Raw genomic sequence first — 16,456 nt, 5'->3', positions numbered from 1 at the left:
AGTCTGGCAAGATCTTTTACGCATAAAACCATGCTGGCACAAACTCATAGTATTATGATTTGCTATGAAGTCCAGTATCTTATCCTTTATTAACCCTTCGAAAAGCTTTCCTAATACTGACGTCAGACTAACTGGCCTATAGTTTTGAGGCTGAGAACGGGATCCTTTTTTGAATAGAGGCACCACATTAGCAATTCGCCAGTCTCTCAGCACTATGCCAGATCTCAATGAATCCTGAAAAATTAAGTAAAGAGGTTTGGCAATCACAGAGCTAAGCTCGCTAATTACCCTGGGATGAATACCATCTGGCCCTGGACCTTTGTTAATCTTAACATGTTCAAGTCTCTTTTGAATTTCTTCATGTGTGAACCATGCATCATTAGTTGTATTACTAGAATTGGGAGTGTTAAGAAGGAAACCTTCACTTACTGGTTCTTCATTTGTGTAGACAGATGAAAAATACGAGTTCAGAATCTGCGCTTTTATTTTGTTTTCAGCAACCAGCTGACCCCCCTCTGATAGTAAGGGTCCCACCCCTTCCTGCTTCATTTTTTTACTATTGACATATTTAAAAAATAATTTTGGATTTTTTTACTGCTTGCTGCAATATCCTTTTCTATAGCAATTTTAGCTTGCCTTATAGCTTCTTTGCATGATTTATTGGCCTCCTTGTACCTTATAAATGTTTCGGCTGTACCAGCTAACTTGAAAGCCTTAAAAGCACGTCTTTTCTTACCCACCTCAACACCAACGCTTCTATTGAACCAAAAAGGTTTTGCTTTGCAACGACGTTCCTTGCTTACAAGTGGAATATACTGACAAGTATATTTATTAAGCAGCATTTTAAAGACTTCCCATTTTTGTTCTGTGTTTAACCCTGTGAAAAGCATTTCCCACTTAATATGTTGCAGAGATGCCCTCATACTGTCAAAGTTTGCACATCTGAAATTTAGTGTTTTAGTTACTCCCTTATAGAATTGCTTCTGCAACAGAATCTCAAAGGAGACCATGTTATGATCACTATTCCCTAAATGCTCACCCACACAAATGTTAGAGATGAGTTCAGTATTGTTAGTTATTACAAGGTCCAAAAGAGAGTTATTCCTAGTAGGTTCTTGAACGAGCTGGAATAAAAAGTTGTCATTCAGCATATTTACAAACCTACTAGCTTTTTCTGTCTTAGCAACCCCATTACCCCAGTCAATGTCTGGATAATTGAAGTCACCCATAGCAACAACTTGACCCAGCTGTGAAGCCGCTTGTATCTGCAAGAGTAGCTGGGCTTCATACTCGACACTTATACGAGGTGGTTTATAGCATACACCAATGATAATTCTTTTTGATACCTTTTGCCCAGTCGAAATCTCTACCCAGAGTGATTCTACACCCTCACCAGTGCCAGCTATTTTTATTTCTTTAGCGCATGGCTTTAATTCAGGCTTTACATACAAACACACTCCTCCACCCTTTTTAATCCCTCTGTCCCTCCTAAAAAGGGTGTAACCATTTAAATTCACAATCCAGTCACATGTTTCATTCCACCAGGTCTCAGTGATACCAATTATATCATAATTTTTAGAGCATGCAATTAATTCTAGGTCTCCCATTTTACCTGACAAACTCTGTGCATTTGCCAGCATACAGCGGAGGTTACTACTTTTTAGTGTTGTAGTATTTCTGGTCAGGTGATCTCAGAGGCAGCACAGATAGAGTCACGAAATGGTGGTTCAAGGCAAGAGATGTAAAAGGGCAATATTTATGTAAATATATATTCCAGTTTGGTAAGATTCTTTAATATGTCATTCAATTTGATATAAACTATCTGTTACTTAAGTATTCATTTTGGGGGTATAGTTTTCCTTTAAGTCTCAAAAAAGCCAAGCATTGTAAGAAATGACTTCTGCAGACTTTGAGAAGTGAAAAAATGAGAACAAAGTAAATTAAAACAGAAAGAAGAGATATAATAGACACTACTTTTTTTCACTACTTACAAAACTCAAGGTCAAAAGTAAGAAAATAAATAAGTAAATAAATAAACATTGTCTAAACTTCATTTTGTATTCAGAGACATTCAATATTTCTTTTTGACCCTGCCTCACTTTTTTCTACACAGGAAACAGATTATTTCAACTCACTACTTAATAAAGATTTCACAGTTTTGGTAAAGACTCCACTGCAAAGCTAATTCCTCTTTTCATGTAGTGATATTGCCGCCTAAGTGCTGCAGTTCTACATATCTCTTCTTATATATTTGTTCTCTTTAATAGGTTGCTTTCTTTAATCTGAAATTTCAAGGAGAAGAAAAAGTATTTTGTGACTTTTAGTTTTCAATCTCTTTTTTTCATTCCCCTCAGCTACAAAGCTCACCACCTGTTTTGCAGAAGAAAATTTAATTCTTCTTAAAAACTAAATGGCAGTGGTAGTGACATTGAGAGTATGTTTAAACTCCAAATGTAGAAAATAAAAGGATGATAATGAAACATTACATGGTTTAGGTCTTTGGAATAAACAAGGTAACTGCTGTTTTGTTTTTTTTTTAAATAATTTTATTTAAAAAAAAAACTCTAATACGGGTATCGTACTAATACTTAACGTAATTGCCAGGGTTTGGGCATGGATGCGATTGATATATCAGTCTGTAAAATCTAATTTGATTTACCATCATTTACTTTACAATTCAATAAATTAATCCTATACTTAGATATTTTCCTTTTGTATTTGTGGTGATTTGTTTTGTACTGTGTCAGTGCCTGGGGCTGGCCACCTCAGCCATTGTTAAGAACCCCACTAACAATTCTTTCTGAATAGTGGACCAATTGCATACATGGGCCTCGGGCTAACACTAGTTGCTTGCTTATGCCTAAAGGCATCACCTCATCTGCATTTGAGAAAAAAACTGCTATTGGGGTATAGAAGAACACTGTGAATATAAACGCCAATCTCTTTGAGAAGCAGCAGCTGTTAATATAGATAAAATCAGCCATTATTTGCATGCTTTTCTGTTTCTGTGTGTGTGTGTTTATCTGGAACACTAGAGCTTCACTTTATTTTCTATTCTCATATTACCTATGCATATTATATTACCTATTTGACAAATTCTATTTGACAAATCTGTATATATTTAAAGTGCACATATTGGAAATACCTGTAAATCAAACTATAAATTTTACTATTAAAACCTGTTACAAGGCACACATTCTTCAAACATATCATACTGATGTGTTAGCAAGGTCTTGCCCAGCACAGCCACTGTCTTAAATATTATTGTACATATTTAATGACACAAAAATATGCTAAAAATCTGAATACCTTGAAAACCTCTAAAATCTTTGCTAGCAAAAAAAAATTTGAAAACCTCTAAAAGTCCGAATTGAATAAAAGTGCAGCTCCCATTGACTTCTATAGGACCTTGACAACTTTTACTTGGCGTTTTGCGTTAGAGGTTTCTGTGGTTTTTACACTTAATAAACCAATTTATCCCAATAGCAAACTACAAAACTGAAAAGCTATGCTAACTTTTTTTTTCGGAAAACAAATTCTGTAAATCTCTCTCTCTCTCTCTCTCTCTCTCTCTCTCTCTCTCTCTCTCTCTCTCTCTCTCTCTCTCTCTCTCTCTCTATATACACATTTAAAGCTATCCTGATGAAAAAAACAAAACAAAACAGTGTGGGTCTTTTATTAACATGGGCAAAGTTGCCCTTGGCAGTAATCCATGGCAACCAATCAAATGGTGGCATTAATTGTTCTACCTACAGCTGGCTGAAAAAAAGCCTATTGCTGATTGGTTGCTATGAGTTACTTTCAGGAGCAAATTTGTCCAGTGTTGATAAATGAGCCCTATCAATATCCTAATGATAATGATGATGCTTTTACCCTTTACACATCAAGTTCCCTGCCATTCCATTTGAAATGTGCAGTATTACTTTAGGGATGCATGCACAGTTTTTGTTGGGTTGTTTTTTTTTCCAATTTTAACCATACTACCTACTATTATAGATTAAACAATTGCATTGTATGCAAAGTGATTGCAGTTACATTTAATGTAATCAGTGAATCCTTTCACAGTGAATTTTCTAAACATTTCCATAATTCTTCAGGATCTTGTATTGTAAATATAGTACATGGCAAGTGGTGGGAGGGGTTGGGGGAAGAACAGGTCTGACATCCTTAATTGATTGGCCTTCCTCACTTCAAAGATCTACTTATTTGGTCTAAAAATGTACTAAGGCAGACACATTAAGGAATAAAAAGTATTCAAGAAAAGGCAGCAGATTTAAGCTAAAAGTTTGAAGTAAAAGAACCTTAAATATAAATGCCTACAAGACACCACCACCCAACCAACTTGTTTCCCGTTAAATATGCACCTACCGTGTCTGTTTTACTCTTGGGACAATACAATAATCAATCCAAACTTTCTGTACATGTGAATAGGTAGACAATGATATCTGCAAGACCCTGGCTGCATTGATAACTACTTTACAAGGACTGACTGTACTTGAGCACTGACTTGACAAATGGTAGCACTGTAGCAATAAAATTATAATTTCTCATATTTTTCTAGAGCTGTTAAAGGACTTTTTATATGGTTCCCTTTAAGCTGGCAGACATCTACAGAATTGAATGTTAAATTAGCTGACTTGGAACATACTGCCCGATATCCATGTATTGCAGTGGCAGGTTTTGACCAGCCATCCAGACCTTTCCAAAGCACAGATGATTGCACAAGTTGAAGTTGGTGAGTGATTGGTGCAATGACAAATGATGAAACACAGCTCCTCTTTACCTCTGGCAGTTGCAATCACTCAGGCTTGCAGCACATGTAGATCAAAAAAAGTCATGTCTTTGTGGTAGTCAGTATATACAAACAAACAGGATGGTACACATAAGACTTAATGAACTCCACAGTCTAGTGATGAAGTGATGAGTGAATCTATCCCGTTTCAATTAATAGAAAATTTGCAAAATGGCAAACAATTTGCCAAATGCATTGAAGTCTATGAGCGACAAACATTTTTTAACGTATAACAAAGTTTTTCAACCATTGGAATCTATGGGGGTTTTTTGCAGCAAAACTGGCAAAAAATGTGCTCATCACTAGTGATAAGTGAATTTGTCCCGTTTCACTGAAAGATTAGTGAAATTATTTAAAAAATTCCCAAAGCACATTGTAGTCAATAGGTAACAACATTTATTTTACATGTAACAATTTTCTTACAAAAACAACTTATTTATATCGCTCCAAAAGCAATAAAGTCAGTAGGAGATTTTTTTGTCTCTGCAACTTAGTTTTTTCTCACTCCAATTAAAAATGCAAAGTCGATTAGTGTTTTTTCTCATGGCGACTTATTGTGTAACATATATGGTTGCTTGTGCCTAATAAACTAGCAATAGCAGTGTCAGAATGGGATGCCAGAGGCCCACCAGAAAACCTTAAACTGTGGGCCCACTTTCAAAACTATTATTCCTCCTCTTCTCACTAAATTTCTTTATTTTATATCGACTGATTATACTCAATTATTCCATTATTAAGCCTTGTTTTCCCCATAAAGAAATAGGGCATGACTGTAAAATAGGCCAAATTGTTAGAAGCAAGAGGGCCCACTGACACCTGGGCCCACCATGAGTTTTCCTGGTATCCTGGTGGGCCAGTCCAACACTGGGTAATAGGAACAATAGGTGGGAGCTGTAGTCCAAAAACATCAGGATTGTATTCTTAAAGTAACATCACTCAAAATGTTTTTCTCTAGCTCTCTGGGATCAAACAAATGCAGGGAAATTCACCAATAAGCATTTTACCTAATCTGTGTAAATGTGGTCTTTGTTTCTGCAATATGAGCTGGAAACATAAAGCACTGGTTTTATAGCACTGAACATCTTAACAGCAGTATGTTCTCCCACCTCATGTTTTTGATTACAGTGGGATAGCAGCAACACAGTTATCTCTGCTTGTAAGAAACAGCAAGATGCTGATGTCATAGTGCTGGTAACAGGATTTAGAATATTTAATATTTTTGCATCTGCAATTTAGTTTGAGCCATCTTTAAGCATTTGTGTGAAAAAGTAAATATATAATTATTATCATTAGGAATGCAAGTAATTATTTGCTCTAAACAAAGAAGTATATATGACAGAAAATATTTAGTGTTTTAACAGTTTTAAGTTATGGATTTTACAGAGATATGTTAAGAACAAACTTTGACTGTAGCATTCTTAGCTTTCAAGAAAGTTCATCCTTGCTCTTAGGCATGAACTGGAATGCTGTAATTTTTAATGGAATAGAAAAAGCAGGATCCGATTATTTAAAACAAAAATATTCTGGTCAATTAAATTAAATAGGACACAACTTTTCCATAGCCTGATTCCTACCATTCTCCAGCCTATTATCAAATGTTAAAGCATGACAGGTCCTGAATTCTTAAGGCAACACTGTCACAATCGGCTCCCTACATCCAGAACAGTTGCTTAACTCCCTGGTCATGGCTCTGCTTCCGCCTGTAGCAGCCTCTTTTGGCCTTAGGAGGAGCCCTCATCTACTCAGATGCCACCAGGTCTTAATAAGAGAGAAGCAAAGCAAGAGTTATAGACGGGTAAAGGGGCACAGTCGTTACCGAGGTTTTGGACGGCAACAGTTCAGGGAATAGACAAAAAGCATAGGCAGGCAGTGGTCGTTTCAAGCGGAGTTCAAGCGAGGACAATCATCTGTACAGGCAGCGTTCAAGCATAGTCAGGCAGGCAAGAGTCAATACTGGTAGAATCATAATAGTCCGGCAGGCAAGGGTCAGGATTGGTAAAGTTCAGAGTAGTTAGGCAGGCAAGGGTCAGATTTGGCAGAGTTCAATATAGTCAGGCAGGCAAGGGTCAAAACAGAAATCAAACAATACAAGGATCACACCCAAGAACTAAAAAGTTAGACCTAACAATGGCCAATGAGCTTGGATTTAAAGCCCCTTTAAATAGTTTGAATTTTGTGCCACTCTGTGTGATGACGTCACACACATGGCGCGTAAAACCTGAAATTGAGCTGGATGCCCAACTGAGGCAACTGTATTATCAAACGAGAATTATGTTATGCTTACACTTGAATCTTTTCTGTTAGGCTCTACTGTTAGAGCTCACCATAGAAAAATTCTGCCACTTTCTATTTATTTCTATGGGATTTTTTTTAGAGGCATATTTGTCAGTGGGTAAAAGAGTTCACATTTACTTCTCTAATAATCCCATAGGAATAAATAGGTTCAATTTTATTATTGTGAGCTTTAATTTCAGACTCTCCTTTAGAGGCTGATCTATTAACAATTGAACTTGAATTTTTATTGTATTTTTTTTGTACTATAATTTTGGTTCCAAAATTCAAATGTTCTATATTCATTCACAGAAAAAAATATCGGAATACCTAATATTGGGTGTCAAGTGTCAAGTCAGACTCATTGATGAACTGTGCAACTGAGTATTCAAGAATCACATTTTTAATAAATGAGTGCTCAGTCAAGTTTGATGAATTATTGAATTATTTTAATTTAAAAAACTTATAATATTCACAAATTTAAGTTTTCATAACTAACTCCCCAACAATTTTTTCAGCCCTCAATGTCAAACCAGCATAATATCCAACCCTCTGACATTTTATTACAGTGTAATAATGGCAAGAAATGATGATCAACATGTTCCTTACATGAATGATTCTCACTGGAAAATTCTCTTGCCTCAGCTACTAAGCCTAGCATGCCTACTTTGGAGAGCTAAAAGAGTCAGTTTAAGGAAAAGGCTATTGTAAAAAAACAAATCAAGAAAACAGTTTCCATTAGTTATAAAGTATAAGAATATAAAGATATAAGTAAAAAGAATAGCACAGAAAAGCACTAATCAATGTGTGGAATTTATTTCAATTAATTTGTTACCCTTTAATTATGGTACCTGAACAATGTGTCAGCTGAGATGCACTGTTCTCCGTGTGAGTTGCCCATAATCCACAGATCACATGCGCATATGCCTAATTAGTTAAATAATAACACCAAGCTATCAGTTACAGTAAAGAACTGGGAATTGCAGTAACATAACAAATCGGAATTCAATTAACAGTAGTCTCAGCTAATGTGCTCTCAAGGTGATACAACTAATTGCACATAGTCAATACAAAGGAGAGCATTGAGGAGCATTATGATAGTTAAAGAAAACAGATTTGCAATTCATAGACACTTGACTTCTACTTGTAATAGTCATGTAGCTTAAGGTATGTACCTACCATGCACATTCATTGTATGTACAGATTTGAGAAGCACAGCACTTTCTGAGGAGATAAGATAATGTGTTCTCATTAAATACTTGATAGAATTATTAAATATAAAATATTTTCTTCACTGTATGCTAGTATTAAAAAATATATGAGCTCTTGTAAGGTTGAGAAGCCAGACAAATATTCACCCAATGCATTAGCAAAGCTGGAAGTGTAATTACTTACGTAGTTCCCATTTTAATACTCAACAGATTTGATCAGCTATTCTAGTGGTGACAGGAATATTGAATAAATGCAATACTTTCCTAAATAGATCATTAGCTAGAAGTATTGTACTATTGTACTAATGTCATACACATGCACTTAGATTCCCAGATAAAGGAACAATCATAAATGCTACTAACAACTCTTTGTTAAAAAAATGTATCTACTTTACATTGGGAATTGCTGCCATTTAAGTATTTTTTTTTTTTTTAAAGTTAGATATTAGTAATGTAGTCATTCTGCTGGGGTAGAACTTGAAGCATCAAACAGAAGCCACAACCGAGCTGCATTCTACACATAAATCTTCTATTCTATAAATACAAGAAACAGCAGAGATGTATTAAAGGTTATGCAAATACAGATTTATTTATTAATAGCATGAAATTATTTGTTTTCCATTTGTCAATTACTCTTTAAATGTATCCTGTCTTCTCCTCCATATCATAAATTGTATGGTCTGGGCAATTTAACCTTACTTCCAAAAGAACATAAGCATAAGGCTGGCACCTTTCCCTGCCAGTAACTCCAGGCAGAGGGGTGGGTCAATGACATCATGAGGGGCAGACTGGTGACATAGTAATGGAGGGCCAATGATATCGATGGGCGAGGCTGTGACGTGGCGATTAGTTGAACACTATATCAATCTTAGGGAATCCCACCCATTTTTCCAAATTAGGAAAACTAGGCAAGCAGTTTTGACCCAGACAGCCCTCCCTAAAACCGGGCTGTCCTGGTCAAAACCAGGTGGCAACCCTACATAAGCAGCAATCATCTAGTGCTACTCTGTTTTTTTGGCACATGTAAAGGAGTAAAGGTGGCTGTTTGGGGTAGTGCTGCAGTGAAGTTTGGAAGGGCAGCCAATCCACCCCCCACGTGCCCCCACCACAGCTGCAATTCCCCACACCCCCTGCACCAGCAAATCCTCCCCTGGGTAGATCAGAAAGGAGAACAGGAGCGGGTCTGGGCCAGCAGGGCCCATGAGTGCTGGGGCTCACCGGGTTTTTTCCCAGCCCAGTTTGACCCTTTAGAGAAACATCAATGGTGATGTTGCCCATAGCAACCAATCAAATCTTTGCTTTTGTTTTCTAACTTGTAGATGACAGTTGAAATCTAATTGCTGATTTGTTGCTGTGGGCAATGTCACTGGTGATGTTTTTCTCCACTGTTTAACACAGTATGATATAGGCCCTAAAAGTTATCTATGGGTCATTTTGATGTTTTTCGCTGATTGGCAAAACAGTCACTTTAGGAACTTCAAGTAACAGTTACTTACTCAACTGGTCAGAATTTCTAATGCAAATGGACTACTACTGCACAAATATGGCACAAATACGGCAATAACCTTATAGGGGAACATGGATGATCAGATGGGTAATGTAAAAGCACCAGACAAATATTTTTTTGACAAAATTGTAAATAAGGTTTAATTTCTGGTATCAGTACATGGTTTCATCATTTAGTATTCCAGCTTATTTGCTTTTATTGCAAAAGCATTTTCTACTACTGTTTTGTAGCCTTTTACCTAATGCATTCATACTCTAATGCACTAAATCATGCACACTATTTTCAGGCTAAAACAAATGCTTTTTTAATGCAGACAACAGTATTACTTTGTGACTCTACAGTCTTGAAGCACAATTAGTTATAACTTCACACTTACCTTTCAGTTTCATCGAGCAGGTGACTTTGTTACACTCTATTCTTTATGCTCTATTCTTTACAAACTAAGGAACACAGCAGCTCATCTGAAGCATAATAAACAAACAACAAACACAATTAATGTCTATGAACTTTTTAATTTAAACAGCAATTTCTCAAAAAATGTATCTTAAGAACTTTATACACCTGCTAGATTTTAAACTCACATCTCCATCTTGTGAAAGCCTTATCTTACAACTACTAAACCAACTAATTACTGCACAGCAAGAAGTTCATATTCCTTTATATCTTTCATCTTTAGTATAATGAAGCCTAAAACCTGAGATTAATAACTTGAGAAGTTCTATTTTTCAGTTATAAATAATTAACAAATAACTTTTGTGGAAGATGGTTCTTTCATTAAGGACAGTTTCTGCTTGGTTAACCTGTGGATATAAAGTCAATATTTGGGACTGTGGGATTATATATATATATATATATATATATATATATATATATATATATATATATATATATATATATATATATATATATATAGAAGTTCCATAACTGATGCAAGGTTCACAACATAGTATATTCCAGGTGATATAGATAATACATTTTAGACAACTGAAATCTATCGTTACCCACCCAATGTTTTAATATTTGTATTTACAGTTAAGGTTAAAATATTTTTATCAAATGCTAATGTACATCTTTGGCCAAAATATAGTATGTTTCAATGCATTACAATTGATCCTTATACACGTTTTCTCTCATATATCGTTGACTAATCCCATTTAAGGGGAAACTATACTACACTTCTTTGACGAGCTTAAACAGTTAAAACTTATGTAGAAAAAGTACATAAATACTATCCAGTGCTGGAAATGGGGAGGGACACACAGAGATGCCCCCCTCGACTTCTTTATTTCTGTGAAATAGCAGTCCCCTCAAGGGGGATACAAGAGTTTTGAATCCTGGAACTTTTTTATTGTAATACCAGAGTTTTTTATTTTTTTGCTCTTCCCCACTGCTGCATGCAAATAATATGAAGAGATTAAAAGCACAATAAAATGAGAATATAGAATATAAAAGGAAAGAAACAATTGTTGGGAGAGAAGTAGAGAGGAGAAGTAGAAAATTAAGGCAGAGTATGTATGTATGTAATTAGTCAGCAAGAAAAAGTTATCTCATGGTTTGTAATGGACGAGATTCACTTTGAGCAGAAAAAACTTTTCTCCAAATTTAGATAGTTTTTTTTATTCAAAGACTTCAGAACAGTTTTCTCTGAATTGAATCTGGCCCAACGTGGGGTGATTTAGAATATACTGTGGTTGTTGTTGTGCTGCTTTATGACACACAATACACAGGCAGAGTGCTGTGTTTGCAGAAGCTGAATTGGCAGCCAAGAAAAGTCATATGCACAGTTTTCATTTTGGGATCCCCATAGGCCACATACTTAGGTAAATCTATACTGGACATCAAACTGTTCATTAGAAGGAAATACCAGAATGGAAATAACAAATGGCTTTGTGTTAAAATATGTGAAACCAGAAACTGCAAGTGCATTTAGATTCACATAGCATTCCTTGTCTTTTTTACTACAGTTTAAGCACTGATACTATCTCAATATTAAATATATACTAACAAACGCAATGTCACTGAGGAAATCATGGATTTGTATGGGACATTTTGCTATATATTAAAACTGACAAATGAACTTAATCCATGACTGACCAAAAGGCATTTCTATTTGGTACATAATAAATGCCAATGTCAGAAAAAGCCAACAGGTATATTACTGTGAATGTATCTGAATTTCATAGATTATCCTTATGCTGAGACTTGTTATCCAGCAACATGTATACCTCCCAACTTTTAAATAATTGAAAGAAGAACAAAATGCAACACAAAGGCGGAATGTGGCCTTCCAAAATTCAGGTGCAATGTGTGCCCCCCCAGCATTTCTTAACAGGTACAATGTGTGCCACCCACCCAGAATTTCTTAAGAGCTGCAGTGTGCACCCATCCCTACGTCTTTTCTCCCACTTCTCTCCCTTCCTTTTTTTGGTCGAACTCCTGCAGGTACTTTGCTGGCCAATCGTCTTTCATTTACAATATAAAATAATATAATATATATCTCTCTTTCTCTAGCTCTGGATCGGATCCAATCAGCCAAATCACCCCTCCCCCTTTCAGTGTACCTCCTCCACTCTGCATTCCACGTCAGTTTTAATATACAATTTAGCATGTAAATGGACCCAATAACAGCACATCAATTCAGTCTGTACAAAACTTGTGATGCTTGACTTGTTACTGTCTTGTCTCAGCAATACAAAAAACTCCATACACTGCCTGTGTATGAAAATATATGAGAATACTGATTCCACAGTATGAATGGAAATCAAGATAGTCTGTGCGTGTGTGCTTGCTGGGACTAACTCTCTCTATAATCACAGTGAAATGCAATCCCTTTCTGTAGTGAGATGAAAAATATGATGTTTTCTGGAATTAAATAAATACTTCAAAGGCAGGCTTTTACATATGTTTAGGCCTCAAAATGAAATATTGATATTAACACTTCAGCACCAGTCACACAGTAGACTACATGCAATAATTTATAAATCAACAGAGTCTGGGTTGGTTGTCTTCACACTCTACACAGTAGCATTTAATAAAACACAGACACTGTACCCCACCCAGAACCGACCCATCCCAGTTTTATGCAATCAATAAATATTTCTACTTCTAGAAGAGGAAGAGGGAGAGTTTACTGTAGAGGGAGTAGACAGGAAAAATGGGAGGGATCATCAATTTGTTCTGACTTGTCCTTTATAGGTACAGGTAAACTTAGCCTGTTTAGGTAGCAGTGTCGATAGATTGACAGTTAGAGTAGACGAGAGCTTGTGCAGCATTGTTCTATAGAATCGAACCCAGTGCTTCCAAGGGATCTAACTCAGGATTTTTGAGGGAATCCAGTCTGGGATATAATATAGGGGAATCCCATCCAGATATGAAAAAAGGGCCTAGACAGTGGCTATTTTGATCAAAGGCCCAAGGGATTCTATTGTCATGTATATCTGCATCTCTTCAGGAACCTATCTTAAACATCACCAAAAGTTATAAAATAGGTTTTACTATACAGATACTACTTAAAGTAGTATGTGTGTTATAAGCCATAGTGTGTGGATATTTACTGTATTTCCTTAGCATTAACTGCAATTTCTGAACTTCATATTACCTTTACCACTACACTCCATCAGCTTGTTTCTTTGTAATGTGATACAGTAGGACATGAAATCCCATTGTTTTCCATAATAGGCTACAGTTTTTTTTGGAAAGCAAAGGAACCTAAAGTTCCAGAATCCATCATTCCATAACAAAACAAGGTGAGGCACTGTGATCCTAAAGTGGGTGGGGAACTGGTCCTAGGGAGCACGCAAAGACTTTTATTGTGTCTTTTCAATTGCTGGAGTCAGTTATACTTGTGTCAAAAAATGCATTCATACAGTATGTATAAGTTCAGTGTTCGTGACATGCATCTTTTTTTCATATGGCCAACTGAATGAGCTTATGTCAAAAAGGGGGTTTATTTTCCCTTTAAACATGTATTAAAAGGAAATGTATCTTCTACTCTGGGCTTTATGCTCATGGTCCACAAATGTGTAATTTTCTTTCCACCTTGTAGTGACCAAGTGCTGAACTGTTTGTATTCATGCAGGGTAATGAGGAGTAAGGAAAGCACAAAGAATAAAATCTTGTTAAAAATTGCTTGTTGTGTATGTATATATATATATATATATATATATATATATATATATATACAAATATATCTGATTCAGAGTAGCAAATGTTAAGCAAACCAAAGCGAAATAGCAAACACTTTTCACAGTGTGATTATTTCACAAATCTTCTGTATTTGTTGCCATTGAAAAACTAGTGCTTATTATGATTTCAGCCTTTGCATGATGAAGTATGAGATATTTCCTGCAGTTCAAAAAACAGATGAAAGCAATGCCCAGGTCATCATATGGCTCAATAAGGCCTTTGTACTGCTGTGATGATGTAGGTTGTGTTTTCTTCTGTTACTGATATGGGTTGAATGTATTGTCTCTGTTGTGAGGAGCAAAACTGCAGTTGCTCTGTGGGAAGGCAAATATACCACAGATTGAACTAGTTCTAGACAGTTTGTTGAGTTGAATTTACGAAAGAATGAAAGTAAGAAAGAAAAAAAGAAAGAAAGAAAGAAAGAAAGAAAGAAAGAAAGAAAGAAAGAAAGCTTTTCTTGATTAAAATCAATTTCATACAAATACAGAAACAGAAAGACAATCAGAACATTTAGGTGTTTATTTATTAAAGTTTAAATGTTGAAAACTTGAAAATATTAAAGCCTGATGCTGTAAAAGTCAGAATCCGAAAATCTGACATCTCAGACCCACTGAGGTTGCATATAAGTCATTGGGAGGGGTCCCTATTAGTGAAAAACTAGCAAAAGCTTTTGACGTGCACAAGGATGCAACATTATTGCAACATTATTTTTTGTCGCGCAATGCAATTTGATTAAACCCATCTTCTATGGGTGTTTTGTTTGTGTCAGCTTTGGGGCTACCAATAAATCATTTTCCCTAACTTTCAAGCTTTGTAGACTGTGATCAATGAATATGTCATGTTTTTATTTGTGTCAGAATGTGCTGAATTGCATTGGAGTCAATGGGAAGATTAATTCACACTCCTGTTTTGCTCAGTATACTGCTACACACATGCCCTGCCTACATTGTTAAAGGACTCCAATCTTTTAAAAAGAAAAAAAGTGCTCACACTTTTCGCCAGTTTCTTAAGAATATCTGTGGTTGGTAACATTAGCTCTGGTCGACTTGTAGTGGGGTGAAATGGTTGATTGTTTAAGTATAAAGGTATAATAAATAGTTAAGACAGGAATTTCCAGGTTAACCACCAGGGGGATTTAGAGGGTAGCTGTTGCTATCCAGCGGTTAAAGGAAGGAAAGTAACAAAAAGGAAAGTTAAAGGCAGCATCATGGGAAAGAAGGGGAGCATCAGACTCTCTGGTAGTCTGAGGTAGTAAGGAAGTTTGTGTAATGGGTACGCTATAGTTGGTGTAAGTTAGAGACTAGCATGGGCAGTTGTGGCCTCTAAGTTTGCCTAGAGGAATACCCGCCAATCGGGGCTGAAATGGCTAGGTTGGCAGAGAGTGCTGGTCAGTATCTAATGAGGTGTGCCTGAGACTGTGAGCCCCCCTGTGATAGTGTGCAGTCAAAAGGGAAGGAAAATGCTGAAGGACCAGGGAATTGAGCCCTACTGGTGAACTGCTGCACCATTGTATGATGTGATGAATAAAGTAGAATTTGTTTGACTGCACATCGTGCCTGCTGTGTCTCCTTCCAGGTGATTCCCCACTCAATGAATGGTGCTCCATTCAGGTAACAGAAGGGTAAATACCCAGGCCCTCCCCTGGCCTCTGTAATATTTGGCGTAGTTGGCAGGATACCACCTTTCCCTGTGGGGGGATCCCTGTAAGACTGGTAGTACAGTGCCAACCAGCAAGAGTGTGTGAGACTCCTGGATGTTGTGTTTGGTTACCCACACTAGTTGGAGTTGAATGCTGGTGACATGACGCAGTAGGGCTGCGGGCAAAAGTGTGACAAAGTGCAGCAGGAAAGGCAGATTGTTACTAGTGGAAGCAAGTTATTGGGTCCAAAAGTGACTGTATCTTGAGAGAAACCATGTCTGCCTTAACTATACGTTGCACTGTAGTGTGGGAGACAGTAGGAAGAGACTGTTCCTGGGGTACGTAGAGCCCATGGTGCCAAAAACTTGGCAGCCGGAAGTGCATGTTTACAGGCTGGTGGGATAGGATGGTTTTGGTGCAAGTGACCAGCACTCCTGGAAAGAGGAGGGTCTTTAGGCAGAAGCATACCATATTGGACAGCAGCAGTTCTGATAGTGACAAGGTGCGGTCATGAGCTGTGGTCTGGCACATCATTATTGCAACCAAAATGGCAGATGCAGAAACCTTGAAAGCTGGCAATGCCAGCCCAATACTGGATTGACCAGCAAAATGCAATGCACTGGCCCTTGGAGAGTATACCAACCCGTGATATGGGTGCTCAATACTTTTGGAGAAAAATTGATGGTGACTGGGGCGAGGAAAAGAGTTGCTGTTTGTGGCCAGTGTAGTGCAGAGCTCAGCTGGGCGGTGAGAGAGTATGAGGCTAGCTGCTTGAAGTGCAAGTTGCCCTGCTGTTGAGAGCCCTTTTACACCACACCCATGGAAGCCCCCACGCTGGAATTGTGGAAGGT

Source organism: Xenopus laevis, chromosome 8S, assembly GCF_017654675.1.
Source record: "Xenopus laevis strain J_2021 chromosome 8S, Xenopus_laevis_v10.1, whole genome shotgun sequence".
NCBI classification, from domain to species: domain Eukaryota; kingdom Metazoa; phylum Chordata; class Amphibia; order Anura; family Pipidae; genus Xenopus; species Xenopus laevis.
This window is presented reverse-complemented; position numbering follows the sequence as displayed.